The following is a 6,551-nucleotide window of genomic DNA, read 5'->3' on the forward strand; positions in this document are numbered from 1 at the left end:
AGAGAGAGAGAGAGAGAGAGAGAAGAGGGTTTTGCCTGTGGAGCCACAAGGGGTGTTTTTTCTTGGAGTTAGTCATTGCTTTGGCTTTGAAGGTGTTGTAAGTGTTTTTTTGGGAAGCAAAACCAAGCTGTCAGTGCCGTTTTGAGTGTCATTTCCCCCTTCCCCCCTCTCTTCTCCTTCTTTTGTGTTTCCATGGTTTTGGATGTGTGTATGTTTGTGTCCCACAACTGAACAGGTGGTGTTTGGTAAAGAGCGTAAGATAGAGGTGATGAGTGTGTTGGAAGTGTTGAGATGAACCACAATGGTGTGTGTGTGAGAGAGAGAGCATTGGGTGAGGTGCAAGCGAGTTCCTTATACTAGTGCAATTTGTGTATTTGGAAGGTGTTTTTGAGAGGATAGGGGTGTTGTGAATACCCTGAGCTATATAAGGGCAATTGTGTGTGTTCTGGGTGTGTTCCCCATTCCCCCTCTCCATCGTCATGGGAATACTAGGATTTGGACCACAGCTTTGTCAATGTGCACACCCTTGGAGCAGGCAGTCACTCAACGGTTGTTGTTTAATAATAGAATTGTGGGTGCCTTGAAAGTCTAAAGATCAATCAATCAGGGTTGCTCTATGGCCCCACTTCTATTTTCCATTGAGTCTCACCCCATGCCAAGAGAAGAGATTCAAGGCTTGTCCTTACCTAGCAATAAACCGCTTTTGGCCAAGCTATTCATCAATGACTCTCTACTATTCCTAAAAGCCATCCCCAAAATCTCAGAAAGGCTATGGAGATTGTTTAAATGTTTGCCGCCATCTCAGGGTCTAAGTACAATATTGTGAAATCAAGGTTGATCTTGCTATTAGAGAGTGACTCATTCGAATCTTTTGAATGGTCGGTAGAGATCCTATCCAAAGGAAAGATCTTTCGCCATCTAGGGGCCTTGCTTGGGGTCGACATCACTAACAAGCAAAAGTTCCAGTGGGTCTTGAACAAAGTGCAAAGCAAGATGCATTAGTAGGAGTATGTACTCCTTCCTTTCCAAGGTAGAACACAGGTGATTAACCCATTTATGATCCCGTACATCTCCTTCACGAGTCCTCTTTTGAAAATTGCTAAATGCAACTAGAAGGAATTCTTGAAACCGGTGAAAAAATTCGTGTGAAAGAATTGCACCAACGCTTCAGCCCTTGGTGGCATGCCAAATGGGAAATTGTTGCAAGTCCTAAGGAGTATGGCGGCATTGGGATTTCATCCCTGAAGTGCATGTCGAGGCTCAATGTGCCAAATTTTTGGTTGTTCTAGCCAAACAAGACCTCGAGGGGATCACTATGTGTAAATTGTGTATATGGCGTATGTCAAGGTTATTTTTAAAAAATCCTTATCTATGAATTTTTGACAGACAAAATACATCCTTTTTCTATTCAATCTATAAAAAAATTTCCCTGTTACATTTTATGGTACCCTTTTGTGTGTGAAAATGTGAAAAATAAAATAAAATTTAATAACTCCTTCTGCTGAACTCACATAATAGTCACATCACTATTAAGTGACCCCCCCCCCCCCCCCCCCCCCCCCCAAAAAAAAAAAAAAAAAAAAAGACCAAACATTGGCCATTATAGCAGGGGACATGATTGACAAAGTGAATCTCTCCTCTCAAGGGGGCTTGTGAAGGGAGCTTGGAATTCACGATAAACTATTGTACCTTGGTGGACAAAACTAAGAATGCGGGGCATCATGGGCAAGCTTGTCCATAAATGTGTCAGAGCTACAAGAACCCTAGAATTGGGGGAGACTGCCATATATTTTTAGAACTCCATAACACACTGGTCCCCGTGGTTATCAATAGTGGGAAGTGAATTAGTAGATCCATTTTGAGAAATTAATAGGAAGATTAGTAACAATGATTTGAGTCATCTAGCTCAATTCTGGGATGGCAAGTACACCACTAGGTGGAAAGATGAAAATAATTGAGGGCTAAGTTGCTCCTCATTGTCGAAACTGAAAGCATTTTAATTAAAAGATTCATCAATGATGTGAATCAAGTTCTTATGCTTATTTGTGAGGCTGAGTTTGAGTGGATATCCTGGCATTGGCCTGAGGAAAAAAAATTCTCTAAACCACAAACCAAGGTTATCTACTTCAACTTGATGTTTAGAAAAGATTGTTTCTCCCCTCTTAACAAATTGTGGCATAAGCAATAGCCATAATCGAGGTGGGGAATGATACTCAACAACATTTGGGACCATTCCTGGCCCTAGGAGATGAAGATATTCCTATGAAAGGTGCTTTGGGGGACTTTACCGATCGGCAATAAGATCCTAGCCAGAGGAATTGGATTTGATAGGTGCTCGGCATGGATTTAATAATCATGTGATGGGTGTATGCAAGATCAGGTGTACCCAGTTTTGGTAGTTTTTGCAGCTTTAGAGTGCAGAAAAGAAAGCTTTTTATGCAGATGTTATTGCATGACACCCTAGCTATACTCATTTCTAAGAGCCAAGAATTGGTGGCCGCATAAAAGGCATAAGTGCTAACACACTAAATAGACTCAATTTACTAACAAAGTAAAGGAAATAGTACTTTTTGTGTGTAAGGAATCTTTGGTTTGACATGTCACGCCCTGTCTCCTAACATAGATTCTTATATAACTCTCTTATCACTTAGTTAATTTTGAAATAAACTTGCACATGAATCTTACGTATGCTTAAGAGAATATTTGGAATTATTGGAGATTTTTTTTCTCATTTCTTTGAATTATTAGTAGTTGTCTTTGTGAAAAATTTTAGCAGTTCTTACATCACTATTTCTACACAAGATATCGATAGATGCAAGGCTAATTTCTCAAGATCCTATAGTCATTTGATAGATATAGTTATGTGGAATGTGGTGAGACAAAAAAAACCATACTTTAACGTTTGAATTTTGATAGATCTTCCTTGGAAAATTTACATAGAATATCAATAAATAAAGTTAAACTCTTCCAAAAATGATAATAAATAAAATAATAATTATTTTCTCATGAATTGGATATATATTATAGTTTGTGGTACAAGGAGCCCATAGCAAAAATATTGTGTGCATTTAGGCTTCATAAGCTTATCTTTTATCCATTTTACTTATCTGCAACAATTGTATTATTATTAGGGTACATCTTAGGGTCAAAAAATTATCAAAGATTAAAGAAATGGCATTTTTGAATTCTCCAAGGGTATTGTATTGCCAGCATATGAGGTGTAGACAAATGTGTTGAACAGCTTGAGTGTCACACTTTCCACCTAACTACCAAAATTGAGTACACCTGATCTTACACACACCTTGATCACATGATTATTTTTTTATTACCATGTGTTACTATCATATTCACATAATTACAATTTATGTAATCACAATTAAGACAATGGATGGTGACTTGATACCCACCAAAAGCTCATCAGGCTATTATTTTTTCATGTTGGGTCCACTTGGATATGGCAAAAACCTACCAGCGTGTCTGTCAGGATATGGAAAAGACCGGCGGGACTACCAATTTGGGTGGTTTTTTTAGGTTAATAAGAAGGTCACGTGAACATTTAACATGATCGTGTGTTTTAAAAAGTGCTCACTGAATGTTATTAACATGTTCACATTTTTGTGATTATGTTAATGAAATCCCTGGTGTTTGGGATGTAGAGTGGCAAGTGAAGATATACTACACCTGGTCAAAGATTGCCGGACTATAAGTGGATTGGAAATCAATGTCTATAAATGGATACAAAAGACTTGGAGGATTATTTCTTGGAAGAACAACATGATAATGGGAGGGAAGTATATGAAGAACCAAGTTATCCTTACCTACACACAAGTTGTTCGATTTTACTACTTTAAACAATTCTGAAGATCTAGGAACAGATGGGTCTTTTAAAACGACCTCTCGACTGCTGACTTCATCGAGATTATCAAGAAAGCAGGGAAATGATGGTTTCTACTGGAAAAAGTAGGACCTTTGGTGAGTGGGTCTAAACGTTACAAGCTATCACACTCCATGCTAAGAGACATCAAGAATGATAATGGTTTAAACCAGCTCGAGGGTGCTACCCTACAATGTACCTATCTCAACTAACTATCTTATGACAACTATCAAAAAGGCCCTTTGTAGTACTATTGATCCTTCAAGGCCCGAGCTGTCCTTGAGGTTTTTTGTGCATTCTTATGCTGAGTTAATTATAACTTCACTACTCACAATCATGAGTATGGCCCAAAGAAAAAAAAAAAACCTCCTCTACCTTCGAACTCATAGGTTTCTACAGGGTGAAAGCATGTTAACCTGTCATGCTTTTTCATGTCCCTGACAATGCTAACTAGCACAATTTTGACATATGCTAACTAGGACAATAACTTGAGCTACATCTCCAAGATCTATGACATATGATATATCAATAGAAATCACTTGAAACAAGGAATCCAAATGTACAACCTCCGACAAATTTTGATATTATTTGTAAAAAATTTACCAGACGCCTAACTTTTCGAAGATGTGCTAACTTGAAACTGCTAACTAGCACAAAAAGCGCAACATGTTAACATGCTTTCACCCTAAAGCCTTCTATCATATCCAAAGAAGGTAAATCTCAAATTTTGTAGGTGGAGTTACGTTGAACCTAGGTCTTTTTCAAGCATTGAATCAAGGACGCCCTATCACTTAGCTTTGGCCGATTAGTTGTAACTCGGGGACATCAAGGACATCATTTCAGTGTGACAGGGCATGCGTATCAACTTTTGGCCATGAGGCCATAGGAGAGTGGTGGAGAAAATGTGCAAACCTTTTTTGCAAGTCTCACCATCCAATGGTCACCATCACTTTAACTTTAGTTGTTTACATTTCAAGTCATTTCAAGAAAAACTCACATCATATAATTTTAATAGGTGATTGTTCACATCATGCTTGCTTAATAAAATATCAAGAATATTTATTTGAATTGTTGATATGCAATGTTAAATGCTATTTCACTCACACACACACACACACGCACACACACACACACACACACACACACATATATATATATATATATATATATATATATATATATATATATATATATATATATATATATATATATATATATATAAAAGAACCTTACAAATATGCTAGCAATCATGACCCTTTAAGTTTTTCTTTGTAATAAAGCATTACTATCCTCCAGTATTGGGAAAAGTGTGCCTCAACTTATCCTTGAGCCAGTTAAAAAACCAAATTAGCTAATTGAAGAAGAAGAAGAAGAAGAGAGTTTTAATGTAGGAAACTATCCCAAGAGACCTTAAAGATCTAGCCGACGAGGAGTTGAACTCAAGACCTATTATTCAAGAGGGAGAGAAGGAAAAATTTTGGTTTTATTTTTTAAGAAAGTAAAGTTTAAAATACCGATTATTTTACAAAATTTCCTCTTTGAATCTATCCTAAAGGGATTTTTGTATGTTTAGCGAGTGCGCATCGCTCTCTCTCTCTCTCTCTCTCTCTCTCTCTCTATATATATATATATATATATATATATATATATATATATATATATATAATCTCTCCATTAACATGTCAAATGTATTCTAATAATCAATCATTCTAATAATTACTCAATTTATTACAGCAAAAAATGTTGCCTTCTCAAGGCCATCGTGAAGTCTTCACCTTGTTTATTATTGGTGCTTGACTTTTTGGCTTTCTAAAAGAAGCCTTAGAGGGGATTTGGGTTAAGCATACTTTCAATGTTTTTAGTGATGATTGAAACTTGTCTTAAATGTTATTTTAGTTATAAAGTAGTAAATGGATCTTTTTATTTCACCTTCCATTTCACATCTCACATGTCTTGACTTTTTGGCTTTCTAAAAGAAGCCTCAGAGAAGAGTTGAATTAGGCATACTTTCAATGTTTTCACTGAATATTGAGACTTACCTTAAATATTATTTCATTTTTAAAATATTAAATGGATCTTTTTATTTCACCTTTCATTTCACATACTCACATGGCTTGAATTTTTTTGCATTGTATTCTTTTAGAATGCTAAAGTAAAGCTTCACTTGCATAATTCTAATAGATTCTACACCCACATCCACACATATATATTTTTATATATAATTAATTTATACACATATATATATAAGCTAAATGGAAAAAAAACTTAATGAAATATGTGAGAACTTCGTTCAAAAATCTTGCAAATTTCAAAGTATTTTTTGTTTTCTCCTTTGCAAGTAGGAAACTTAGTCGCTTAGTAAACGAAACATTCCCGAATAATGCGTCACCTTCTATAATTTTAGTTAAACCCAACCTAATGATTTTTGAAATTTCTTATTGTTATTGAAAGCCATCGTGACCCTTTCACTTGTTTTATTAGTGGCCAGGTTGGCAGGTTCACCCGCAGCTCCCACTACCAGGTCCAACCTCACTTGGCTTGAGCCAATTCGATGTAACTCTAGAACATCGTTTCATACATGAGCCACTATGAGCGCCTTTGGCTGGCCACCTTTCAAAAAGAGGTATGGCCGCATGTCCAACGACTTTTTATTATTGGTCCTTGATTTTTTAATTAG

The sequence above is a fragment of the Adiantum capillus-veneris genome, chromosome 21 (genome assembly GCF_014529385.1).
Source record: "Adiantum capillus-veneris isolate H3 chromosome 21, ASM1452938v2, whole genome shotgun sequence".
Lineage (NCBI taxonomy): Eukaryota > Viridiplantae > Streptophyta > Polypodiopsida > Polypodiales > Pteridaceae > Adiantum > Adiantum capillus-veneris.